This window comes from Parus major, chromosome 26, assembly GCF_001522545.3.
Source record: "Parus major isolate Abel chromosome 26, Parus_major1.1, whole genome shotgun sequence".
NCBI classification, from domain to species: Eukaryota; Metazoa; Chordata; class Aves; order Passeriformes; family Paridae; genus Parus; species Parus major.
This window is the reverse complement of record NC_031795.1, coordinates 1,780,712-1,791,526: the sequence shown is the minus strand read 5'-3', so window position 1 is coordinate 1,791,526 and position 10,815 is coordinate 1,780,712. Positions and strand designations below refer to the sequence as shown.

The following is a 10,815-nucleotide window of genomic DNA, read 5'->3' as shown; positions in this document are numbered from 1 at the left end:
CTTCCCCAGGATGCTGCTTTCTATAAGTTTCCAGGCAAAACCATTCCCAAATCTCCCTTTCAGCTTCTCCCCGTTCCCTGCAGCATTGTCTCACCACAGCCAAAGGGGGCTGAGGAGCAGGCAGGTGATATTAATGATCCCCCTTGAAAAAACAAGGGAAAAGTGGGGGAAATCACAGGCTGTGGGATGCCCAGCTCAGCCAGCAATTAGACTGGGGTGGGATTGGTCCATCAGCCCCACAGGGTGGGTGTGGAGAGCAAGGCAACAGGGATGGATCCATGCAGGATGGTTCATCAGGGTTCATCCTGCTCCCTTCTTCTTTTTGGAGCACAAATGAAAAATCCTTCCTGTGTCCCGACAGACCACCTCGAAAAGCCCCATCAAACCAGACCCTACTCCATCCCAGCTGCACTCCTGGATCAAATGAAATGCTGCATCCTGCCCCAAACCAGCATCGAGCCTCCAAATCCCAGGCTGGAGCTCTCCTGGCCACCTGAGGCAAAGGACCTGGGCAGGGTTGGAGCAGCACGGCTGCTGTGCTGGTTCTGGTGGCAGCACAAACTGAGCTTGGAGCCCGCATGGCTCATGCCAGGAACACCCTCCGTGTCCCCAGAGACCTTCACCCGAGCCTCCCCCACCTCTGATCCAGCAGTTCGGGCTGAGCCGTGTCTGATGGGGAGCAGCAGAGGGCAGTGATCCATCCCGCTCTTCCCTCCTCCTGGGAATTCTCACCTGCGGCTCTGTCTCAGCACATCCCGCTGGATCTCAGTGCCAGCACCAGGCACACAAGTGCTCCTTGTCCTTCCTCGGTGTCCCCAGAGCCAGGAGAGGCTGTAGGAATGCCCCACATGGCACAAACCCACCCTTCAGTGCCCTGAGAGCACCCCGGTCCCAAATAAACAAAACATCCGGCCAAGGGACTGATTCCTGACCCTGAACCCGGCCCAGGTTCTTCTGTTTGTGTCCTCTGACTGTGACCGAGCCAGGTGTTTGCACAGGCTGTCCTGTAAAGGAACAGTCGGGCTGTGATCCAGCCCCCTCTGGAGCTGTACTGGGGCAGGGGAAAGCCTGGGAGAGGTCACTGGGAGGACCGAAGCAGCTGATGAAAAAGAAAACCAACTCCATGGCAGCATTTCGGCTGGAAACGATCATCCACGTGAAGACAGGCGGGTTGGGATGAGCTGCCCTCCCTCCTTGGTGCCCCTCAACCCTCCAAGGCTCTCAACGAGCTTTAAGGACAGAAAAAAGCCCCAAGGAATGTGCAGCGCTGCTGGAGAGAAGAGCCTGGATGCCATCCCTGCTCACCCTCCCATCCAGCGGGAAGAGGCTGGCACCAGCCCCGGGGCTGATTCTTCTCTCCCATCCAGCTCACGACTGCAACAGCACCGGGAGAGGGAATCGGAGTCGGGAGAGCTTTGAGGAGCGTTCCTGCCCCAGCAGCAGCTCCTGGGATGAGCTCCGTGTCCCGCTCACACCAGGGCTGCGGGACCGTGCCTTGAGCATCCTGCACCGAGGAGCCCGGCAAGATCTCAGGGCAGGGGGATGTTTCAGGCCAGGAGAGATTTCCTGCAGTTTTACAAGGAGCTGAGAGAGGGATTTTCATCCTTAAGGCACCTTGCCCGGCCGGGGGTGACAGCTCGGCTGAGGGGGGTGTGACAGGAGCTGCTCCCAAGCCTCCCGGGAAGAGCAGGCTGTGGTTTAGGGACTGATTTGTACCTGCTCCATCCTCCCTTGTTCCTGCTCGCTCCTCCTTTCTCCCCAGAGCTTTCTGAGCCGGCTCCAAGGGAAGGATCCTCTGCCTTCATCCCTTTCCCCGAGGCTCCGGCACCACCTGGAGCCAAGGGAAGCTGGAGCCAGCGCTGAGATCAAGCAACTCTTGATGGGCTTTTTTATTTTAGGGGAAGGATTTATTCAGGGCCTCAGCAAACAGGACTTTACTCGCTATCCGAGATCCTTTAGAGCTTCAGGATCCCCCCGGAACCCCCCCAGGGGCATCCCCCAGCTCCTCCAACCCGGCCATTCAGCGACCTCCCGGGGCATCTTCCAGTGGAAACGCCCACCCAGATCAGCCTTTGGAGGGAATCCACCCAGACAGCGTCCGTCTGTCCGTCCCCATCCCCTCCCCCGCAGCATCCCCCGGCGCAGGGAGGGGGATATTTTATCCCAGTAAAGCCAGGACAGCAGCACGTCCCATTGTCCGGCTCGGGATCAACCGCTGCCACCCGGGAGGAGCTTCGGGCATCCAACAAAACTGGCACGGCCAAAGAGAGCCCGGAGGAGGCGCAGAGACAAACAGCAGGAGAAATCAACCCCTCCAAGAAACAATGCAGCTTCTTCTGAAGCCGGGATCGTCCCCGCTGCAGGGCTCGACCTCGGCTGAGTCCCCGCTGAGAAAGGGACCGAGGAGGAATGCGGCCACACGGGGGTCCCCAGGGCTGGGGGGGAACGGGGGGAGATCGTGTTTGGGACAGGGGATTGAAAAGCCTTCGCAGAGACCTGGGGCTCCGTTTTGGCTGCGCCTGAAAAATTATATTTAAATTTCCACCTGAAAATTTAACCCCTGGGGCCAAATACAAGCCAGGATCTGGGGAAGGAGGCTGTGAGTCAAGGGAAGAGTTTGGGAGTGCGGAGGGAGCCGGGATAAATCATTCAATCAGGCTGATTTTTACGGCTGTTTTATCCTTCCCTTCTCTTTGGTACCTAGAGTTTACAGCTCCTCCAAAAAGATGCTCCAAGCAGAAGCCAAGGGCACAGAACACGTGGCAGCATCTCTGCAGCTGCGAGAGGAGGGTCGGGTGGCACCCGCAGGTCCCAGCCTCCTCCGTGCCTCAGTTTCCCCTCGTACGGAGCTGTGTCCTCATCTGAATTCCTCAGCAGCTGAAGGGGCTGGGGGTGCAGGAGAATGCGGGGCTCCCGCTTGGCTGGGAAGTCCTGGGGGGGATAAATCAGCAAAATAGAAGAATAAGAAGAGTCGGGAGAGAGAATGAGAGGAAGAGCGAGGAGGCGGTGGCGGGGAGACAGACGGCACCGACCATCTGCTGCGGGTGCTTTTAATTGCTCGGGCTCGCTTCAGCTCCGCTGCCTCGGCTCCTCTGCAGGGGAAGCGCTCCCAGCAGCAGCCTGGGCCGCAGGGAGCACTCTGCAGTGGGGCAGGATGAGCCCGAGCAGCCCAGGGGCGATGGGAGAGCCGCGTTTTGCGGGGCTGAGCTGCGAGAGCGGCGCCTGCCAGGGCCGGCTCCAGCACCGAACCACCCCCGGGGCCGGGGAATCTCCGGCAGCCGACCCAGGCAGAGCCAGGCTGGAGCAGGGGAAGGAAAAGCTGCCTGGAGCAGCTGCAGAGGCTCCAGCAGGCAGATGCCCGATCCCTCACAGCTTTTTAGGGATGCCTCAGTTCCAGGGCTTGAAGTGCACCTGGGGCTGCTGAGCTCTGCTCCAGGCTATAAATACCCCTCTGCTCCCTCCAGCAGCTTCTTCTGATCCATCGGCATCCCCAGTATCTCCCTCGTGCTCCCCATTGCTGTCCTGGCACCTGTGACCCCCCAAAAACCCTCCCCCAGGGTTCCCATTCCTGCAGCATTGCTGTCCCCACACCCCAAAATCACCTTTGCCAATGGGCAGAAGCAGGGATGAAAATCAAAATATAAAATAAAAATTTGGGCATCCTTCCGAGTGTGAGCTCTCCCACTGGACCAGGAACCTCCCCCTTGCCAGGCTGCACCACGCTGGGTGGGTTTGGGGGTCCCCCCCAGCACAAGGGCTGCAGCCCATGAGGTGTTTGTGTCGGCCCAACCATAAAATAAACAATAACAATGAGCCCCCGTTCCCCCCAGAGCCCTTCTACCCCTTCTTGGGGTTGGGGGCAGCCCAAGCTGTTAATTATTCCTTCACCACAAGAAGCCATGGGCTCCTCAGCTGGGCTCACAGCACGGAGCACCCGCTCTCCCAGGGCTGGTGTTGATTTAGAGCTGGGCCCAGGGAGCCCCCAGGCTCCCCAAGACCCCCCAAGCCTTCCTGGGCTGGAGCTGCCGAGCCCCATCATGGACCCCATTAGGCAGAGCCTGTGAACTGTGCACAGCAGGGACGGTCCTGGCAGGAAAACACAGCCACGTGTGTCCACACAGCCCAGGAAAATCCAGTGGGGGCTGTGGACCCTGGCACCCCTGGGGCATTCCCTGAGAATCCACACTGGGAGCACTGAGCTGCCTGTGCTCCCCATCACAGGGGACACCTTGGATCCTGCAAAACTTCTGCCTTTGGGACTCGGAGGGAAAGGCAGGCAGAGGTGGGAGCTGGCAGGAGGGATCTGGTTGGGAAGCCCAGGGGTTTGGACAAGCAGCAGAGCTGCACATCCCTCACCAGAGTGTTCACAAACATTGGTGCTGCCAGCAGAACAAACGTGCCGTGCCTGGGGTTCAAATTCCTTCCTTAGGAGAGGCTGATGCTGAAATCCAAAGCTCCAGAGAGCTGCTCTCACCCAGTGCTGGGTGCCAGGAGCTGCTTGGGCCTCTGTTAGTGCCCAGTGGGGAAAATTATCCCAATAAAGCCAAAAGGTGAGGATGGACCTGCAGGGCAGCAATGAAAGTCAGAGCCCAAAGGCAGTGAAGAGAATGTGGAGGTGAAAATGTGTCTTGTGCTTGGGATGAGCCAGAGGGTCCCTGATGGACCAAAATGAAAGCTGGCCTGAAGGATTCCCAGGCAAAACTGGGAAAATGCATCCAAAGAAATCACTCACTCAAATCACTCAACACAACAAGCTGAGAGCACCAACAGAGAAAAGCTGTGGGTGAAAGAAGTCAGATCCTCAATCTTGGATCAAATCCTGCTCCCAGCCCTCCCCTCCCAGCCTCATCCTTCCCTTTGGAACTTCCCGCTGGTTGGCCCAGGGAGGTTTATCCGAGGTGGATCACGGGGAGCAGGGTCGGAGCTCATGGGACACGGGCGGTCCTGCGGGTCAGGAGGGGTCTGGCACCTCCAGGGGGGCTGGAAACGCAGATCTGTTCCCGAGGGAGCCGCCACGGCCGGGATAAAACCCGAGGATCAGACAAGCATTAAAAGGTGGGGAGGAAAGGGCCACGGGAAATGCAGAGGGCGCCTCTGCCTGATGCTCCCCAGGGCCAGGGAGGGATCTCGGGGAGAGCCAGCCCCGCTGCCCAAGTCGCTTCCCCGGCTAATTGCCGCTCCGAACGACACAATTAGCATGTGCAAAGGTAATTACAGGCCGCACAGATCAGTATCATCCTCACCGCGATTCCCGTGGAAAACTGAGGAGTGAGAGCAAAGAACAAATCACCTCCAAAGGTGTGAGTGAGGCTGGGACAACGCTCCAGCCTCACTCACAGCTTTACACCGAGAGCCGCTCTGCATTACCGGGGTAAATCGGGGATTCAGCAGCCTCCGAGCAATGCGGGATTGCGGTGGATGAGTTGTGTTAATCCACACGAGCCCTCTGCCCTGCTCCTTCCTTTTCCTCCAGCGCAGGGCTGGGATTTGTGGCCTTTTCCTGCTTTATAATCGCCCCGAGGGAGGCATTAATGGGCAGCTGGAAGGAGAAATCGCAGGGCTGGGCAGCTGCTCGCAGTTTAGGATTGCGACGTGTTAATTATGTTAAATGCATTAAGTAATTTAACTGCATGAATGAGGGAGAGAAGAGAAGGGATGCTCTGGATGTCCGAGGTGTCGGAGGAAATAGGACACTTACAGCCAAAGCCGCACGGACACCTCGTTCCCATCGGTTCCTTTGGAAGAAAACAGTTTTTAAGATTTTACAGCCCGGTTCGGAGATGTTCAGGTTGTGTTTGGACGCTGCGTCCCTGCAGGGAAGGAATGAAATTCCTTTTCCCCAGGAGATCGCTGCAGCCCCCGGGAGCTGCGCAGGCCGGGAGGAGCAGGGAGGACCCGGCGGGCTCAGCCGGGTCCCGATGTCACTAGATGTCACTAGATGTCACTAGATGTCACTAGATGGCACTGGAGCATCTCGGTGAGGCTCGGGGGGCGTCCGCAGCCTCGGGGGACCCTCCGAGCCTCTCCCAGCCCCGCCGAGCAGAGCCCGCAGCCAGCCCAGCCCAGGGCTGCTCCGGAGGGATCCCAGATCCAGCACACCCGAGCTCCGAGGCATCGCCGTTGCCCTGGATACCGCCCGTTTTCTGGCTGAGACTTTATTTGGGCGGAAAAACTGAAGATCTTGGCTGCTTAGTCAGGATTTCTCCCGCAGCGGGCTCGGCTCTGGGCCCGGCCCACGTCTGGGCTCTGTCGGGCAGCAGCACGAGCCTGATGCAGATCCCAAATATTCCTGAGCCTGATGCAGATCCCAGATATTCCTCTCTAGGGGCTGCAAATTCCCCTCCAGACCCTGTGCAGACCCCAGCTGTCCCCTCGGAATGGGGGATCACGTTCTCCGGGCTATAAAGGGAAGAGACGAGACAAACCCTGGAGTTTCTCTGGGATAAAACCCAGCCCGTAAACCCAGGCACGATCACACGGGAACAGCCATCCCAGGGAGGTTAAACTGCCCCCGTGGACTGGCAGCAGAGCAGGGGATTCCAGCACTCCCAAACAAGGAATTCACCAAGAAAATCAGTTTAGTTCAATCGCTGCAGTGGCTGGCACAGGGATGAACCAATCTAGAAATCATTAAATTACTGCAATTTCTGGGTGTGGATCAGATCTGGATTTACAGACCTCCAAGCAGAGCAGATTTTCAGAGAGGTCTGGTTTCCCTACCTCAGGACCCTCCTTGGCCCCCAGGACCAGCAGTCCTGGAGCTGAATCAATCCCTGCTTGGGAAACAGACAGCAGAACCTGAAGATGTGTTCAGCTCAGGTCAGAATGCACGTGGGTACCTGAAATGGGAGAAATCCACCCCAAATTCAAGACTGGCTGGGAGGACAAAGTCCCCAGGGCCAGCAGAGCAGAGGGATGACACAGGGCAGACAGAGGACCCCCAGGATGAGAAAACAGGGCAGTGAATGAGCTGGAATTATCCCAGTCCTCGCTGGGCAGGGAGCATTGCTGCAGGGCTGCTGTGGTAAGAGACATCCCCTCCAGGTCCAGTAAAACCAGTATCCCTCCAGTCCCTTCATCAGACAAAACCCACAGACCCACCACCTGCCCAGGAGGTGCCCCCAGAGCAGATTGGGAGGGAGATTTTGGGGTTCACTTCCTCCTTTGGGGCACAGCCAGGACAGACCTCAAAGGAAGGGAGAGCTGGGAACTGACTCACCTTCCCAGACAGCAGCTGGGATCCACGAGTCCCTGGGATTCAGCAACCACAGCACAGCCTGAAAAGAGAGATGGCATTAATTCATAGTGAGCACCCAGTTATTTTTGGGGTGCTTCAGTGGGTGCTGGTGCACCTGGAAGCTTTTAACCCCCAGAATCCAGCACTGCCAGCACAGATCAGGGGGATGAAGCCCAGGACAATCCTGGTGAGCGGCACTAAGACCCCATCCATCCTCCAAAGGGATTTTTTTGCAATGGGAAGGAGGGAAAGCAGCAGGATCTGCTCATTCTCAGCCGGATTTCCCCGGTCCCCCAGGAGCTGTGTTCCCTGACACCGGGGCATCGGATTTCCATGGCTGAGGATCAGACTCTTATCACCGGGGTCTGCAGGAAATTGGGGCTGATGGGAGGCCCTGGGAGCCAGGATGGGGTTGGGAGGTTGGATCAGCAGCTGCCAGGACAGTCACAGAGCCCAGGGCCCTCTGAGCTCCCCTACCTGGACAGAACATATCGGGGTGCACTCCAGGGGGGAATTTCGGGGGTTACCCCAGGGATTGCTTGTTTGGGGAGGGCACAGCACTCACCTCCCACCTTCTGCCATCACCACACCTGGGATGGGGACATGGAGTAGGGTAATGGGGAGAACATGAGCCTCTGCTGGGCTCTGGAGCCATGGCAGGGAGAAATCCTCATCCTCGTCCTCTTCTACAGGCTGCTATGACAGGACACAGAAGGAAAGATGTTTGTAAGAGCACCCAAGACCCCCCAAAGTCCCAATCCTGTGTCCTGTTACCCTCAGCCTCTGCTCTAAGAACCGAGCAGGAGGAGCAGCAATTTTCCAGGAGCCAGGGAGTGGCAGCACCTCAGGATGGGGCTGAGCTCCTTCTGTTGGGGTCTCCTCAGCCCACCCAGCTCCTCCAGAGAGAGCTGCTCCCCACCACACCTGTCTGCTCCATATTTATTGAAACAACAATCAGGGGCTCTGCCTCCAGGTGCCAGCAGAAGCCTTGGAAGAAAGCACCATCCCAAAGGCCAAGTTTGGTGAGGAGCAAAGGGCCAGGGATGGGATGGGGGCCCCCCGTGGGAAGAGGGGGCTGCAGCACGTGGAGCCCCACCAAGGTGTCCCAGCTGTCCCCAGGGTGGGGTGATGGATCTCAGAGCAGTGCACAGCTCCTGCACCTGGTTCCAGATGAATTTTTCTTCCTCTAACAAATGCTTTCTCCCCCACCCAGGAAGGGCAAATCCCTCTTTTGGGGCTGGATAGAACCTTCACTCCTTCCCAGGAAAAACCTGTCCAGCTGTGAGCTGCTGTGCCCTTGCCCAGAAGTGGTTTTCATGGGAAAAGGTGAACTGACAATTCCAGGGAACTGGCTGGGCTGGGAGCCAGCCCTGCTGGAATCAGAGGATGAATCTCAGCCTGGAACACCACACAGCCCCCACAGGGTCAGTGAATCCTGGTGCAGAGCCTCTGAATTAAAGAAGTTAATGAAATTACTGCAAGCTGGAGGGACACAGAGCCACCTTTGCACCTTCCCCCTCAGGAAAGCACTCCCCGGGGATGCTCCAAAATCCAAAATCCATTCCTGGTACCCCTGCGCTGCTGCTGCTGCTCAGACGGGCAGTGCCGGAGGGATGGAGAGCAAAACAAAGATGCTGCAGCAGCCTCCTCGCTCCTGCTGCCAATTAACCTTCCTCCTGCAACTTTATCCTGCTGCCGGTCCCCAGGCGCGGCTCCGGCTGGGCTGAGGGGCTGGGATCAGCCTTGCAGCTCCTCGGGGAGCACGGGCACACAGAGGGACGCTCTGCTGCCCTAACAGCCGTGACTGCTGCTGCGGGAGGGGGGCAGCGCCGGGACAGCCTCGCTGGGCTCATGCCCGGGGCAAGGTCACTGCCTTTAGTTCCCCCCGTGAGCTGAAGGGAAGGGGCAGCGAGAGCCGTGCCTGGGACCCATTAAATCCCATCCCAGCGGTCACACGTGGCCCCGGCAGCAGGGGGGACTCTGTTTCCTCTTCCCTAAGCTATGTCATCCCAAAAAGAGCCAGGAGAGCAGGGGAGGATGGGGGGCTCGGCAGAGATGCTGTTGGGAGGGAAGGAGGGTTGTTGGTGCAGGTCAGATCCTGCTCATGGAGTGATTCCATCAGCCTGGGAGAAGACGTGCTGGGATCTGTGTTACCCAAATTAGCAGTGCCAAACCCAAACACGGTGCTTCCTGAAGGCTGAAATTTGGTGTCTGTGCTCTGAGAACCTCTGCCCCAAGGAGAACACCTCTTACAGCCCCCCCCCAGACCCCACAGGATCCCCCAAGACCCCAAACACAGAGTCCCGTGTCCCTCCCACATGCTCAGCACCAGGGGTTCCATCCCCAGCTCCCTCCACCACGTTCCAGCTCCTCCCTCCAGCTCTTGGGTACTGCACAGCCGAGCTGGGGTGGGGAACCCCCACTGAAGATGTTCAGAAAGAGGAGAAACAAAAAAGAAAATCACAAATCAACACTTTTCACCCAGAATGGCCCATTCTGCCCATTTCCCACAGGGAAGGTGGTGCCCAAACCACAACATAATTTTTTCCCAGACACACCTCTCTAAAGCACTCATTTGCCCCCAAATTACCTGAGTTGAGGACTTTCCAATAGGCTTCAAATCCTGGGCTCTGGGCTCTCTGAGTGATCCCCGCAGGAACATCCTCTCCCAGGTGTAGGGTTGGCTGCTGAGACCTCACCCCCAGACCCAGAAGGTTTTCACCCTGGTTCCATGCAGGAGGGGCTGCTCCTGGCTCTTTCTTCTTCCCCAATAACTTTGGGCACCGAGGTTTAATGGGAAAATGCTGTGGGCTGTTTGGGCAGCAGGAGGAAGGCAAGTCTTGCTCCAATTTGGCAGAGGTCGCCTCCGCTTATTGCTCTGAGCTTTCCCCCCTGCTGCTGTGGAGGCTTTGAACCAGCTCAGATCCCATTAATGGGGTTAAGCAACAAAACACAGAGTTAGTAACAGAGGCAATAGAGGGAACCTGCTGGTGTCTGAGGCCTGATCCCTCGGGATTTGAGCTCTCCATCAGCTGGGGAGTTGTTCTTGATAAACACCCCGGAAAAGACCGAGTCATGGAAAGATGTGGGATGTGTTTGGGGAAAGCTTCAGGGCACACAGCTCTCCTCCAGCCCAAGTGAGGGACGTGTGGTCCCAAGAACCTTCATCCACTCACCTGGGCCAAGCATCCCCTGGGACACAGGAGTGCTGCCCTGTCCCCTCGGAGCCGAGCACAGTCCCTTTGCTGAGCCACCACATCTCCTGTGTTGTGTTCCTACCAATTAGCTTGCTCAAGGCAATTAGGGAGCTCCAACACCTCCAGCCATCAGCTTCCTATCACAGCGTGACCCAGAGGGTGTGAGCAGGGAGCAGGGAATGTCCTGGAGCTGGACTGTGCCACTTTGGGATGGGAAGGAAAGGGAGGATGGAGCATGTTGTGTATCTGCTGCAATTACAGAATCACAGAGTGGTTTGGGTTGGAAGGGACATCAAAAATCACCCGGCTGCACCCCCCTGCCTTGGACAGGGACACCGAGGGCTCTGAGGTAAAAACCTCAGCATCATCGAGGTCTCTCAC

The 10,815-nt window shown here is 57.7% G+C and overlaps 1 long non-coding RNA gene across 1 annotated transcript; it reads right to left on the bottom strand.

Moving 5' to 3' along the window:
- Nucleotides 1–1,918: 1,918 nt before the first annotated feature.
- Nucleotides 1,919–7,950, bottom strand: LOC107214855. Its single transcript, XR_004500303.1, has 3 exons — nucleotides 7,803–7,950; nucleotides 7,220–7,277; nucleotides 1,919–2,931 (listed from the first exon to the last, which is right to left on the bottom strand). It is a non-coding gene; the product is annotated as an uncharacterized LOC107214855 (long non-coding RNA).
- Between the last annotated feature and the right edge of the window lie 2,865 nt (nucleotides 7,951–10,815).